Source organism: Urocampus carinirostris, chromosome 15 (genome assembly GCF_059441175.1).
Source record: "Urocampus carinirostris isolate Australia breed hairy pipefish chromosome 15, RoL_Ucar_1.0, whole genome shotgun sequence".
Lineage (NCBI taxonomy): Eukaryota > Metazoa > Chordata > Actinopteri > Syngnathiformes > Syngnathidae > Urocampus > Urocampus carinirostris.
The window spans coordinates 15,694,614-15,711,467 of record NC_142363.1 but is presented as its reverse complement, the minus strand read 5'-3'; positions in this window follow the sequence as shown (position 1 = coordinate 15,711,467).

Genomic DNA, 16,854 nt, shown 5'->3' with positions numbered 1-16,854 from the left:
AGCATAGTTTTAACATGGACTGATTAAATACGTTCAAGCAAGCGAGCAAGCAAGTGATCCTTGTTTTGTCCCCACCAATATTATGTGATCACTTGAAAATAGTAATGTCCCCACCAATGCAAAGACCAAACCTAGGCCTTTATCCTTTAACCAGCTGGGTCATCGGTGCACCACTTTCTGTGGTCTATCTTGGGCAAGTACAGCCTGGCAACGCCCATCCCTCTCCAAACCGTTTTTTTAGGGGGCAGGGGATGCACCCCCATATGAAACAGATAGTACTGGTTAAAACAGGTACCAGTAAGAGAAACCTAGGAGAATAGTAGGGGAAGCCTCCTGATCTGACTTACATACAACACCTTCATCATCTGGTCGCTGTTGTTGTGGGTGTAAAGGTGCCTTTCAGAGATTTGCCAAGTTAGACATGGGCATCTTTATATTCACCATGTAGGGTTCATTTTTGTTAAATACACTGGCTTAGAGGGGGTATGCCACCTTTGTATATGTTTTTGGTAGTGTAGTCAGTTAGGGACTTGCTGCAATCGTGGCTTTTGGCGGGAGGGGTGAAGTTAGTTGGATTAACTTCCTACTTAACTGTTTTATTAGGCATACTTGGGCATACTTCCACCAGTCCCTTAACCTGGTCCTGCGTTGACATTCTAATTTACTATTGTTAACTGATATTCAATATTTCTGATTAATACAGCCATTCTTTTTTTTACACTGTTACCTTTTGTCGGGTCCATTTCCCTGTTTCAAGTTATTTCTGTTACACATTTTTTAAAACCTGGTAAGACAATTACATCATGTCCTTTTCTATTGTGGCATATTGACTTTCCGTTTCAGATACTTTTGTGTCCATATTCAAGTAATTTATGCGTTAATTTGTTTTTATGTCTTTATTTGCATTTTATTTGTTTTTGCTTTTGACATATACATTAATTAACATTCTGCACATTAAATGTTCAGAGAAGACTAGAGCTGCAATTCATTGTATGAAAAAAACATGTAAAGAAAAATTTAATTGTATTGACCTTTGGTGGGGCGGCACGGCGGCTGGGTGGTTAGTGCGCAGCCCCACAGTTCAAAAGCTCACAGTTCAAGTCCCCGTGTGGAGTTTGCATGTTCTCCCGTGCCTGAGTGGGTTTTCTCTGGGCACTCCGGTTTCCTCCAACATTTTAAAAACATGCATATCAGGTTAATTGCCTCATCCAAATTGTCCCTAGGTGTGAATGAGCGAGAGAATGGTGTTCAGTCCCTGTGTGCCCTGCGACTCGCTGGCAACCAGTTCAGGGTGTACCCTGCCCACTGCCCGAGGACAGCTGAGATAGGCTCCAGCATATTTACCACAAAAAAAAATCCTTGCACTTTTTCGGACTGTTCCATTCCACGTGAAAAACGGAATCCAATTCACCATAGTCTGAGCAGCGAATCAATACCATCATTTCCTTTACAATAAGTTGTATTTGTCCAATCAGTCCAAACACAATCCACTTTCTCTTTATCCATCCTAGGGGGTGACCATTTTTCAACCTGCTTTATGGGATGTAAAGCTTTTTAATGTAAAAAAAAATAGCCTTTGGTGTTATTTTACTTCAATAGATGATTTAATAGACACTCAAAATTAAAGACATTAATGAATTCTCTACAGGATGGGGCTGTTCAAAACGTTTCATGATGCAAAATTCTAACCTCTTCCTCTGCAATCTCTTTTGCAGTTCTCCAATAGTAAAAACAGGACTACATTCTTTGTTGTATGTAAGCGGGATAAACCAACTACACTATGGATTACTTCTATCCTATGGACATGGGTTTTAACGCACAAGAAATGCATGTATTCAAGGAATTTCAACTCCTTGCCCTGAAAAATTCTCGTGCCGGCGTGATGAAGGGGCCTATCGTGGAAGGAAAGCCGGAGCTAGCGAAGCGGCTAGCGGCGTTATAAGTCTTCGGTACCATCCGTAATCATGGTAAATGCGAACTCACGACCAAATAAGATCATCGAGTGCTGGTGGAAAACATCGAAGCGCACAGGGAGCGCAGTTGCTGTGTTTTGCGGAAACGTGGCTCACGTTTAGCATTCCGGACGCTAACGTAGCCACCCGGAGCTACCCGGAGCAATCCGGCTTCAACGCCGCTAAACAGAGACACGAAAGCCGGGGGGAATCGGAGAGGAGGCGGACTTGCTAACACGAGGTGGTGTATCCCTGGATTTTCACAAAGAAAAGTTTTCCATCTGCCGCAGGGATGTCGAATTTTTGGACTGGCGTGACGTCGTCCACTTCGCTACAAGCACCCCTAGGGCATCATGTTCATCTGTTAATAAACAACGGGGTAGACTGCTGGAAGTGTGAATTTCCCTACGGGGATGAATAAAGTATCTATCTATCTATCTATCTATCTATCTATCTATCTATCTATCTATCTATCTATCTATCTATCTATCTATCTATCTATCTATCTATCTATCTATCTATCTATCTATCTATCTATCTATCTATCTATCTATCTATCTATTCTAGGTTGGCAACACAGACAAGATTTTTTTATTTTTATTTGGAAATTCATCTGAATTTCTATACTCGGTACAGAGTTTCAATGACTAACTACCGTGAATATGAAAGTGTTGATTTCCGCGGCAAAAAAGTAGCAACGCTATACTGAATATTTGTCATCATCTCTATATTTTCTCTCTTCTGTGAGTGTAAAAGACATTCACCTGTTGCCAACAAACAAAAGCGCCAGATTGGACCGCAAAAATCCATTAGAGATACATTGAATCCTGCCCTCTTTTCCTTTTCTTTTTTTAAAGGCGGGTGCATTTATTGAGTATGTTATAGAGTGCAAGCAATTATTACATCCATTCCACTCTTGAATGCAGTCAATTTCTGGCTAGAGAGTGGCTAAATGAAACTGAAGGGGGGTGTAAAGGGAAGCGGGGGAAGCATTAGACAACACTGCCATATATTACCTGTATTTGTGTGAGGCATATACCGCAGGGAAAAGTTAATGAACAAAAGCAGCACCTATACAACCGGCACAACAACCCAAATTGCGTGCGAGAGGAAGCGTTTCTCTCTTTGCTCCGAGATGCCAAGCTGGTCATTAGAGGGAGTAAATCCACGATTGCACTCAGATAAGGACGGAAAAAACAGAAAATTGGAGCTGTGACAACAATGCGTGGCTTTTATCCAAGGAGAGCGAAAATAAAGATCCCAGGGCAGGTTTCTTTTTTCCACTCTCGCATCGTATTGAGCTGCCGTGCCCCGAGCTCATTTTTCTTTCCCAAAGTGTGTCGGTCCAAGCAGCTCAAGAGATCCTCAACAAAATCAAGAACACCTTTTCAGTCGTGTCAAATCTACGGAAGCAGCAGTCAAATAGTCTGGTTGATTGAATGCTCTGTTTTTTAGACCTTTCTCCTGAGTTGCTTTTATTCGGAGCCATGCAGGGATCACATACTCCTATTCAGAAAGGAAGTCACATACGTATCGTCAAAACATATGACAATCCGTAGGCCTGTTATATTTGCAACTTCAAAGGTCACCAACTTGAGTTTTCACTTGCTTTTGTGCAGCAGAATTTGAAATCTGGGGAAAAAAGACTGTAAAATAAGAGTAAATCCATAAGGTATTGGCAAAATTGAGAATTTTGCCATTCATCTGATCCAAGTAAATACAGGATAGTTGATACGTTTATTCTGTTTTTAATATTGGATAAATGCAAAAGAGTTTTCATTGGATGCCAGTTTCTTAATATAACAATTACTATTACTGCAACATCATTGTCGCTATCGGCCAATCTTATTACAGTTCTTTGATACCCACACCCACTAAACCTGATCTGGGTTTTTTTGTAACCTTGAAAATTTTAGGAAACTTTAGGAAAGGATGGAATTCTCCTACCAGAAAGCTCCTCTCCTGGTCCTCCGTGCAAATTCAAAATCCATTGATGTCTTCTCAACTTATTTTGACTGTCAACTAGTTTAAACTTAACGTAGCATTGATTAATACTGATCATATACCAAAGCGTTTTGTTGGAAATGTCATGACCATTGAATGATTTAACCCGCGCCTCTTTCAGTTAGTTCATAATTACGGTAAACAAACAGAGTAAAATTACCAGTGTTGACTTAATACCCGTAAATAACACTGTTTGTTTCAAGGAACCGGCACTGAGTAATAGTGTTGATTTTAAACTTTTAATACTAACTCAGAGACCCTGTGCTCCTTATTGATGAGTGTTAAGTTAACCCTGGTTATTTTACTGTGCAGCACAAATACAGCAGTCACTAAAAATCTTCTATTTATAAATCAAATGACTACAATTCAACAATATAAAAAATAAAACAAAAGTCAAGAGCAGGTATGTCCTAAGTCCAGCCAGTGATCAAATTTTTACTGGCCCGCAGCCTCTGTCATAAACTTAATACAATGTGGCGCGCCAGTAATGTTGACCACAGAATAAAATAAATTTGTACCAAAAAATATGATTGCATTTGCCCTTTGGCCACCTTGTCCTTGGCTTTCCATGAGAATTCTAGCCCACCCCATTTCTGATATGGCAACTGTAAATAAAAAAAGGAAAGTTGACTGTGAGGGTCGCCACTTCCAGGACAAGTGAAAATTGGAGACTTTTTTTCACCGAGATTAGAAAAAACTGCATCGGCCTAATTTGCAAAAAGACTAAGGCCGTTTTCAAAGAATATAATATCAAGAGGCACTGCCAGAGAAAGCATGCTGACTACAAACAGCTAACTGGAAACGAACGCTGTCAAAAGGTGAAGAAACTGGAAGCTGTTATAAGGCAGCACTTTTTCAAGAGACACCGCCAATCAAACGAAAATGCTGCAAAGATGAGCTCAGAGTTCGCGACACTGATCTCCAAGCACTGTAAACCTTTCATCGAGGGTGCATTTATTAAAGACTGTTCAAAAAATGCCAGGCTGAATAGTTGACCCTTAGACATTTTCAGTTTACCAAATCTGGCCCGATTGCTCCAAAGTTTGGATACCCCTGGTCAAGAGAGTCGAACCCCAAAAAACAGCAATGTAACAAAAGTACAAATATAACAAAGTCAACATGAAAACAATTGATTCCACAGCTCAAGTCAAAGAGGAAATACAATAAAATATAAAAGCCTTTAACATTGTAAAAAAATAAAATACTTCTACTACATTGAAGCAGCAATGCAACAAAAATTTACTGTACAACAATGACAACAAGTATACTAAAACCTTCCTTTGCACAACAGTAAAAAAAATAAAGTCAGTAGCGCAAATGAAGTGTAAATACTTTTGGATCGAATTTGAAAGTTACAATGTATGTTTAATCTTAATTCACAGTACATGAATTTATTAATTCGTGTGTATGTCAAGAGCAAATACCAGAATAACTTGAATACAGGCAAAAATATCAACGAATCGCAAAGTCCTTTACCATACAGTCTTTAATATGTTATAAAAGCAAAGGATGTAATATCATCGCTATGGACTTTGTTCTTCAACAAGTGGTGTGATGCGTTTGGTACAATGTGATTGTGAAAAGACCAGGCCTACCCAAAATTTTGGAACAATACGGATCTTTTTTCGCCTTTGTAATTAAAAAAAAAAAAAAACGTTACCCTGTGATTTAGGATCTGGTATCGTCACACTCACCCCTGAAGAACAGAAGAACGCTTTACACCAACAACAACAACGACCAGATAATGAAGGTGCTGCATCTGAGTCAGAACAGGTGGTTTCTCCTGGTAACCATGGAAATTTGTTTCATAGGGGAGTAAAAACCTACTACAAAAATGGCTTGGAGAGGGATGGGTGCCACCAGTGGTGCCCCGACGACCCATGTGATTAAGAAATCTATTGCGTGCTAATCTTACCGCCCACAAACAGTATTATTATGGTGATGGTTAAAATGGAAAGACAGTATCGATCCCAAGATAATGATCTGATACAAAATTGCGGTGGTAGGTTGTGATGCTCGTGTGGGGACAAAGGTCTCAGTGCTGCAGCCGTGTTAGCCAGGGCTAACTTCCACTTCAGATTGTCGAAGATACGCGCGACCTTCAATATACGTTTCTACAGATGGAGTTGCTCTTTTCTTCTGCTTTGTTGTAGCACTTTCATCTCCGACCTTTACACTCTAGGTTGAATCACATCTTCCCATGTGTCGATACAACAGAATAGCTGTCATGGTTGCTCATTACCCCCAATTGGCCCCACCAGTTTGGCGCCAGCTGCGGCTCGTTGACTGATTGGCTTCCCTCCTATTTAAGATCAGTGCTCTCACTCACCCTTTGTCAGTCCGTCAACGAACCTTTGCACCCGCAAGATGTGTTTTTTGACTCTGTCCGGTATCCTGCTTGTGTATCTCGTCCTGTTTGATGTCGTACTCCAGTCTCCAGTGTCTGGTATCGATCTCGTCTGTCTCGTCCTGTCTGATACCTTGCTACAATCTCCAGTATCGGGTTTCGTTCCCGTCTATCTCGTCCTGTTTGATATCGGATTCCAGTTTCCAGTGTTTGGTATCGATCTCGTCTGTCTCATCCTGTCTGATACCTTGCTAGAATCTCCAGTATCGGGTATCGTTCCCGTCTATCTCGTCCTGTTTGATATTGGACTCCTGTCTCCAGTGTCTGGTAACGATCTCGTCTGTCTCATCCTGTTTGATACCTTGCTACAATCCCCAGTATCGGGTATCGTTCCCATCTATCTCATCAAGTTTGATATCGGACTCCAGTCTCCTGTATCTGATATCGATCCTGTCTGTCCCGTCCTGTCCGGTATCGACCCCGTCTGTCCGGTTTCTGCTCGTGCATCTGGTATCGATCTCGTTGGCCTCTGGCTTCCTGTTGTTCCACACCGGACTTCTGCTTTACCTCTTCCGCCCAGCGATCGCTGAATCACTGGCGTTTGTGTTAACGTGCATGACTGCCCCATTCCCGTAAAATAAAGCATGTGTGAAAAACGTTACTTATCTGGGTCCCCATCCTGTTCTGGTTCTGCCAATAGCAGCTGTAATACTACTTCACTTTTCATTATATCTCACACTCTGGTTGCTATGTAATTACCTCATTACGTCCAGAACTCTGGTCACTCTGACAAAGAAAATTAACTCAAAATTGAGGTTTTTACACTAATTTTGTCTCATACGAGAAATTATTGTAAAATATTCTTTGTTTTCTGCCACTTTTAACACACGATACGTAATTATTTGTGTTTAGTTTTACATTAACGAGGAATAGATATTTTAAAACAGGCCACTTTGGACTTTATCCATCTATTTGCAATCTATCAAAAAACTGATAACTTCAGATTCAGATTCAGATTCAGATTCAGATTCAGATCTACTTTATTGTCATTCTAGTACACGTGTATACAGAACGAAATGTCGGTGCATCTGACCCCCACAGTTTCCTTGAATGTACAGATATAAATAAAGTTGTATTGTATTTTGGCTACGTATAGTATTTTACCATAGTGCCGATAGTGCAAGAAGAGTAGCTAACCAGATGTGCAAAATGGGCAGTCAGGTTAACAAGTCAGGTACACAGTAACACTGTAACATAACGCTGTAATTACAATAGTGCAGAGAGCAATGTGCAAGGAGTGGCAAGCTATAAAAAACTGCCAGTAGTGCAAAAAGTCAGATTAGCAGCCGTTTAGATTTAAGTTAACTATATGTTAGATTGACCATTTAACAGTCTAATGGCCAGGGGGACTAGACTATTGCGGAGCCTGGTGGTCCTGCACCGCACACTGCAGTACCTCTTCCCAGAGGCTAGCAGAGTGAACAGTCCATGATGGGGGTGAGAGGGGTCCCCGGTAATGTTCTTAGCATGGGATAGGCAGCGCTTCTGGCCAATGTCCTGAATGGAGGGAAGTGTAGTCCCGATTATTTTCTCTGCTGTCCTCGTTACCCTCCTCACACTACCCCAGTCGTTAGCGCTGCAGCCTCCACACCACACAGAGATACAGCTGGTCAGGATACTCTCTATGGTGCCCCTGTAGAATGTGATGAGGGAGGGTGGGGGCAGGTGGGCTCTCCTCATCCTCCGCAGGAAGTACAGGCGTTGCTGTGCCCTCTTAACCAGTGATGCAGTGTTCACGGACCAGGTGAGTTTGTTTGTAATGTGCACCCCTAGGAACTTGATACTGCTGACAACCTCCACAGCCTTGTTGTTGATGCAAAGTGGGGCATGGTTGGGCTGGTTTTTCCTAAAGTCGACAATGATCTCTTTAGTTTTGTCAACATTCAGGACCAGGCTGTTGTCCCTGCACCAGCCCACCAACTGCTCCACCTCCTCTCTGTAGGCCAGGTCGTTGTCATCCCTGATGAGGCCCACCACTGTTGTGTCGTCAGCATACTTCACGATGTGGTTTGTGGCGGACCTAGGGACGCAGTCGTGTGTCATCAAGGTGAACAGCAAGGGGCTTAGGACGCAGCCTTGGGGGGAACCCGTGCTGAGGTAGATGACATCTGAACTGTTCTGACCTATCCGCACTGATTGGGGTCTGTCACAGAGGAAGTCCAGCAGCCAGTTCCGCAGGGGGGTGTTGAAACCCAGGAGTCTCATTTTGTCTACTAGATGTTGTGGGATGATGGTGTTGAATGCTGAACTGGAGTCCAGGAACAGCATCCGCACATGGGTGTTCTTTTCCTCTAGATGTGTCAGGCTCAGGTGAAGCGCAGAGGAGATGGCATCCCTGGTGGAGCGGTTTGTCCTGTAGGCAAACTGAAAGGGGTCGAATGAGGAGGGGAGACTGGAGGTGATGTGCTCTTTAACCAGTCTCTCAAAGCACTTCATTATGATAGGAGTCAGTGCAACGGGCCGGTAATCGTTGAATGATAAGATCAGGGGTTTCTTTGGCACTGGGATGATGTTGGCAAATTTGAAGCATGATGGTACTTTGGCTTGGTCTAGCGAGGTGTTGAAAATGTCTGTTAGTACACAAGCCAGCTGATCGGCGCACTCCCTAAGTACCCGCCCCGGAATGTTGTCCGGGCCTGGAGCCTTCCTTGTGTTGACCCTTCTCAGGGTCTTCCTCACGTCAGATGAGTCCAGGTGGAGTGCTCTTTCGTCCTGATTTGGAACCGCTTTCGCTGCAGTGGTGCCGTTTTGTGCCTCGAACCTTCCAAAGAATTTGTTGAGGTCATTCAGAAAGTCCATGCTAGTGTCCTGCACTGGGGCGGTGGTTGGCTTGTATTTGGTAATGGCCTGAATGCCTTTCCACATATCCCTGGTGTTGGTTTTATTGAGGAAACGTTCCTGGATTTTTTGACTGTACGTTCGCTTTGCTAGTCTGATAGCACGGTTCAGGTTAGCCCTCGCTGATCTCAGCGCCTCCTTGTCACCAGATTTAAAGACAAGGTTCCGTACTTTTAGTTGTTTGCGTATCTCAGCAGTCATCCAGGGCTTCTGATTGGCACGGGTGCATATAGTTTTGGTATTGCTGACGTCTTCTGCGCATTTACTGATATAGGCTGACACAGAAATGGCGTACTCATCTACTGTATATTTATTTTGTTGTTGTAAGTGGCAGCCGATTTAAACATGTCCCAATCAGTGCAATCAAAGCAGTCCTGTAGTGCCTCCATTGCCCCCTCAGACCACACCCTCACCTGCTTCAGTGTAGGTTTTTCTCTGGTCAGCAGGGGCTTGTATGCTGGAATTAGCATAAGAGAAAGGTGATCTGATGAGCCAAGGTGGGGGCTGGGGGCTGCTTTATATGCACCTTTGATGTTTGTGTAGGCCAGGTCTAATGTGTTCCTACCTCTTGTAGCAAAATTTACATGCTGATGAAAATGCGGGAGAACTGTTTTCATATTGGCCTGGTTAAAGTCCCCCGCCGCAATAAAAATAAATACATTTATAGTTAAGAGGACACTCAAAATAAGATATCAACGAATTTTAGACTCGAAACGAGATTAGGAGAGGACTGTACCAATAACCAAGCTTAAATGAGGATAAATATCTGTTGTTGATAACAAAGTCATGGTATTGGGTGGTAAAACAGGTGTTCAACATAACCACTGTATAACATACTCTCACCATAAGAGACCAGAGCCTCCACAGACTCTGCCGCAATGCCGTAAAAAACACCAGCCGAGCTAAATAGGAGCATATTCTGTCCTTATTAAGGAAAAGATAGTTAATATCTTTATTGGTGGTGCTTCGGTTGAATTTGTGGCACCCTAAAAATGGCCCAGTTAGGCTTATTCCCAGAGCCCTTTCTTATTATCAAATCTCCAAAGTTAAAAAAAAGAACAGGTCCATCTTAAAGGTTGTGGAAATGTAAACAGTGCATAATAGTGGTAATAATGAACATCAGTGAGCAATAATAGTCAAAATAACCAATAATTCTGGGATCCTATGCAATCTATCTTGTAGGTGTCTGATATTTAAAACAGAAGCAAGCAGAATAAACGTAGGAATGAATGAAAACCTTATTTTGAACATTAAAATAAAAACAGGACAAAAACAATGACTCAACAACAAAATAATGTCACATAACATGTTCGAAAAGGGGTAGTTAGAAGCAAACGCTTATTTTCCCTACCCCTTCATCTTCCCCAATTAATTACATTCTATAGATAGCTCCTCTTTTGTGTCTAAATACAACACAATCTCAAAGATACACACATTACATAGGTCAGATATCAATAATTATAATAACAACAATAGTCACATATTTTATACACTAATCATCCTAAAACCCATCCCTCAACGTCATAATGCCACTAGTCACCAAACATCACTGCGACACCAATGATAATACAACAAAATCAATAATATTAATAATAACAGTTATGATATAACAATAGCAACAATAACAACAAAGTTAACTATAGTTGTAAACACACTATTCTCACTATCTCGTATCACTCCTACCCCATTTTCTTCATCTCTGTATTCCGCCAGTAATGTTTTCTTGTATTTACATTTGAACACGTGAATAGTCAGACGCTGCTTTACGTCAGGGGTCACCAACCTTTTTGAAGCCGAGAGCTCCTTTTTTGTTGCTGATTAGTGCTAAGAGCTACCAGTTCTATAAACGTCTGTAGTGTATTTCGGGGGGGCTTAGCGGGAGTTGGTCCGATCCTTCCCCAATAAAAATGCGATTTGAAAATGTTGACCAAAGATGAAGGACTCTCCTTTTATTTGGTTGGAATGAAAGTTTTTTGAATGTTAATTACGCTGTCAACCACGATTCATTGTTCTCCTCCTGATTCCATCACCCGTCAAACATAACAAGCCCCTGAGAAAGATCAGTTATTACATTATATAACATTGAAACGGGTCACTGGAGACCCTACACAATATAAGGGTTAAATGTAAAAGCACACATCTGGAAGCAGCGCAACCAGACGAAAAGCAATGGAAGGCAGCTGACAGACAATTTGGATGTTTTCAATAAATATTCATTGACAAACTATAACTGACACCACATGATTCAGATATTTGTAAGGCCAGAAGAGAAGGCCTCGCAGGCCCTGATGACCCACCGCCACTCAGAAGATGGTGACGTTAGCTCCCACCACAGAGAAATCCTCCACTTCATGAAACGTGCATCTTAGGATGTGGAGTTGTTAGCACTGCAGGGGGCAGAGGCCAGCCAGACTCTGACTGTGTCAGTTGTGCTTTATTGATGGCTTATGTCAAATGTCACTCTGACAGAGCTCATTAAGATGAAGAGATGCGTCTAGGTACGAGGGCGGGAGAAGGCCGAGCTGGTGAGCTGCCTGATAGCTGAGCGCACGTATAGCTCACGCCCGACCTGGAGGCTGACGCCTATGACAGGTTATAGCTGACGGGGCTAACTGCCAGTGTGCAAAGGGAGGTCGCCGGGGCGTATACGTGCGCCCGTGTCATTGCCGGAGCTACGCCATGTTAGCGAGCAGGTCTCGGTTTGATGGCGCGACTCCAAAACGTAACTGACAGGCTGAGAGTCGCTACTCACACGTCGTCAAATATTCATCTCGGCGGTGGCATCAGCAAGGACGGGGCTCCGGATGAGACCTTGGGAAAATGAGTCAAACGATGTCCTCTCTTTGTCCCCGTGCGCTGTCTTTTGATAGCTTCGAATATCGAGTTTAATCTCAGTTTGACCCGCTACATTTCACATTGTTCTCAACTTAATAAACAGGAACTGTCATGTTTTGTGTTTTGTACTCAAGGTGGTATGTCGCAAAGATTTCAAATTATAAAAGGGAACTTGCATATTTTACTGCTTTGTCAGATATGTGACCTTGCTTGCTTACCACAATTGCACCAAGGGTATGTTAACTTCAATATTTTATTACCTCGTCGCCATGGCCACCTGAGAGTCATCAATACGGCCCAAAAAACTATGAGCTGCATTCGGTCCTGTCTAGGGGACATTGCCTCTTGTCGACACTACAGGTCCCCTGAAACAAGGGATAACCGGCTCAGAGACAGTTTCTTCCCCAAGGCCATCACCACCCTTGACAAGTGCGGAACACCGTAAAAAAATACCTTGCAGTTGTATCGAAAAACGGATTTGCTGCTAAATATGATTGCACTATCCTTATGAAAGAAATTGCACTTATAACTAGTTTTCAAGCACTTCCTTGTAAATGTTTTAATAATTTTGCCTATTTATCCAATCCATCTTTCATCTATTTTTTTTTCTTATTGGTCTGCATTTATCCTGGAGTGTCATGTCCATTCTCGTTGCAAACAATACTCGTTACTTTTTATCAAGAACAATAAAGAACATTCCATTCTATTCTATTCTATTCTATTTCTATTCTATAGTGGTGCCTCTACTTCTGAATATGATTGGTTCTGGGAGTACCTTTGTAACCTGAAACAATTTTAAGTAGAGCTGACCTTTGAATGTAAATGCGCTAATCCATTCCAAGCCCCACAAAAGTATGAGTTTTTTTGTTTGAATAGATCCTAAAAGAGCATCAGAACATGAAACAAAAACATATTCAAAGCACAATAAACATTAGACGAGAGGGACATACTGTAAAAAATCAAAATTTAATGGAAATAATGAAAATAATAATTTACATTTCAACCAGCCTCTTTGGTCATGGGTCCTCAGCGTGTTTTTTGTCTGGTATTTCTTGAAATACTGATAACAACGTCTGCTTTTTCTGGATTTTGACAAGCAGTCAGAAATGTGCAAAGCAGACGTCATCATGATGAGCGATAGCCCAACCTGTCTACACATTTTCTGGGTGATTCCTTTCCACAAATTCTAAAACTTCATGGAATTATGCCAAAATGTCTTTAATTTGGGCTGATAAATTGATGGCTGCATCCTCTTTCTTGTTGTCTCTGAACTCCTCCTGCACAGCGGTGTGTGTTTTATTACCTTTCCATTTTCTCTTTCTTTCTCAGGCTTTGTTTCAATGGCTAGAAGCAGTCTCGTCATCTTCTTTTCTCCTTGTCCACTTTTCTGCATGTATTTCGTGGGGTCCATTGTGAATGATTGCTCTTTATAGCGGTACCATACAATAGACTGTTTACAGAGCAGGTACGGGACATGAAGAGAATGCCGGGAGTCACGCATACACACCAGATTTCCAGGTAGAAGTTTGAGAAAGGCAATATTTTCCCGTTCATGTGTTTTGTAACCTGAAACCTTTGTATGTAAAGGCATTTGTAAGTAGAGGTACCAGTGTATTGTATTGTATTGTATTGTATTGTATTGTATTGTGTTGTGTTGTATTGTATTGTATTGCATTGTATCGTGTTCACTTATATTATATTATATTATATTATATTATATTATATTATATTATATTATATTATATTATATTATATTATATTATATTATATTATATTATATTATATTATCTCATCTCATCTCATCTCATCTCATCTCATCTCATCTCATCTCATCTCATTAGCTGCACCGCTTATCCTCAGTAGGGTCGCGGGGGTGCTGGAGCCCATCTCAGCAATCATCGGGCAGTGGGCAGGGGACACCCTGAACTGGTTCCCAGCCAATCGCAGGGCACACAGACAACTCGCTCGCTCATTCACACCTAGGGACAATTTGGACCGGCCAATCCACCTGAAATGCATGTCTTTGGAAAGTGGGAGGAAACCGGAGTGCCCAGAGGAAACCCACGCAAGCACGGGGAGAACATACAAACTCCGCACAGGAAACCCGATAGCTGGATTTGAACCCATTTATATTATATTATATTATATTATATTATATTATATTATATTGTATTGTATTGTATTGTATTTTATTATATTGTATTATATTATATTACAGTGGGACGACCTCGGTTATCGCGGTTAATGGGGACAAAAACCACCTGCGAAAAGGGAAAATCCGCAAAGTAGCGACGCCCCTTCAAAAATGCTAAAAAAAAATAATAATCCTTTGCAGTACACCCCCCTGTATACAGTACAATACAGTACACCATATGGAATACGGTTAGAGAGAGAGATTCTTGATAAACAATCAAACAATCAAACAATAAAAGAAAATTTAACTTACCTCTTACAATAAATTCTTTTAACCTCGGATTAGGTTTGCATCCAGGCTGATTTTCTTCGCCCTACAATCGTGGATCCAAATAACCAGTGCATTTTCCATTCGCACCATCGTCTTATTCTGGGTGTTTACAACCCTTTTGGCATCTTTCGTGAAAGATATTGCTGCAGTTTTGCGGATGTTCTTCTCTTCCTTCTTTATGTATCTAACAGTGGATTCGTTAAGGCCATATTGTCGGGCTACGCTAGCGTAGCTATTTCCTGCTTTCAATTTGTCCAATAAACTCACTTTTTCGGTAATTGTTAGCATCTTTCGCTTTTTCTTCGGTTCACAAGCTGCACCAAGGGATGAAGAGCGTTTAGTAGCCATCACGAGGACTTCACAAAACTTTAAAAATCACCGCGAGACAAAGGCTAACAACAGTAATGGCGAGAAGCGTACTGTATTGTGCTGTACAGTATACATACGAGATAAGCGTGGTCTACTGTAGTGAATGGGCCAATGGGGAGTCGAGTACTAAGCGAGTGCCGGCCAATGAGCTTTTTTTTTTTTTTTTTTAAACTATTATTATTTTTTAGGCCCGCGAAGCTCTGAACCCGCGAACGTTGAACCGCAAAGTAGCGAGGTCCCACTGTATATCATATCATATCATATCATATCATATCATATTATATCATATCATATCATATTATATTATATTACATTATATTATATGAATTATATCATATTATACTGTATGACCTCAAAGCTTTGCTTTCTTGTGTTGTTCAGTTTAAGTTAGCTATTGTTCTCCCACCTTGTATCAGGAATGGGTAGACAAGCCTGCTCTTGACTCCAGAGTTACTTTCATGAGTGAAGTCTCTAAGAAAAATTGTCGCTATTTTTCTCTAATGTACCCTGTACCATATCATATTGTAAAATCATAATTTGTGTTTACGTTTGTTGGATCCTTTTGTATGGTCACACCAGAACCTGACAGGAACCAGGTCTAATCATGCTCGAAATAGCCAAGTCGTATGTGCCATGACCAACGGCATAGATGATGAGCTCAGACTGTTATGTGACATCTTAATATACTGATTAAAAATGTATGTTCAGAGGGTAAGCAGAGGGGTGCTCTGGGTGCTCCTGCCAGGGAAGATTAAATCAATGGATGTACTGAGGATTGGGGTCAGGGTAAATGAGCAAGCTGTACGACACCCAAGTGCAGGATAACTCCAGGCAATGTATCAAAAAACGTCTTGGTTAAGACGAAGGTGTTATCAATGAACAATTTATCCTGACCTTCTAAGCAGGCATTGCGAAAACGAGCTAAAAACAGTCCGAATTCACTCCAATTAACATTAAATAAGGCGGGCAAGAAAAGACAAATTTGATGCTATACAGTTACAAAGGGTCAAGAAAATAAGATAAACGCTTGTCAACATCCCATCTTGTGGATTCCAGGAGTTATTTAAATCCTGCCAAAGACTTTGCAGCACTTAAGGCAGAGGATGAGGCGGCGTTAATACCGTCTTATCTCGGCAGTGGAAGCCAGCCAATGCAACGTGGCAGCAAATGCAATCAGATCATGCGCAGAGCAATGTTACGCCAATATGAGCAGTCCGTTGACAAGCTTTGATTCTTGTATACACAATCAAATACCAAGTGTTAATTTCAAACTCTGTCGATACGCACCATGTGTTCTCTCAGATAGTGATAAAAGCTTACTCTTAAGCAGGAGTGGGCAATTGTTTTAAGTCACGGGCCGCATTCTATTAAAATAGGATGTAAACAGTGAGATTGAGAATCACTTGTGGAGTAAATTTGTAGAATTTTTAATGTATTTGTCACAAACCACAAACGGACACAGGACCCAATAGCGCTTGTTTTCTCAGTTTTTATTAACAAAAAGGGAGAGCAGGGCTTGCTTCCACGCTCCGATGGTTGACGGACAAGAGGAGCAGGAGATGCGGAAGTGGCACTTCCGTGTCTAGCGAGGAGGGTCGAAGACGGGCGGGTATTACAAGTCGCTAGCCGGGACTGGAGAGCAAGGGCGATGTCAAGTTCGGAAACGAGGTCGCCAACAGGAGGCAGGCAGGGAACGGGGCAAAACAGATCGGATAGCAGGCAGGCAGAACGGGGCAGAGTCAGGTCCGGAAACCGGCAATGAGGATCAGGCAGAGAAAAGGAGGGCAGGAACAGAGTCTGACATAAGAGCTTACTGAGCTGGAGGCAACAGTTCGCATAACAATCTGACAGTTTCCTCTAGGAAGCCGGGGGTTTAAAAAGAGTACATCAGCCAATATAATTAAGCAGTCGCAGGTGCTCTGAATCGGCAATCGTGACAGTATTTCTGTAAAAGTATTTTTAACACACAATGGGACAATGTGGAC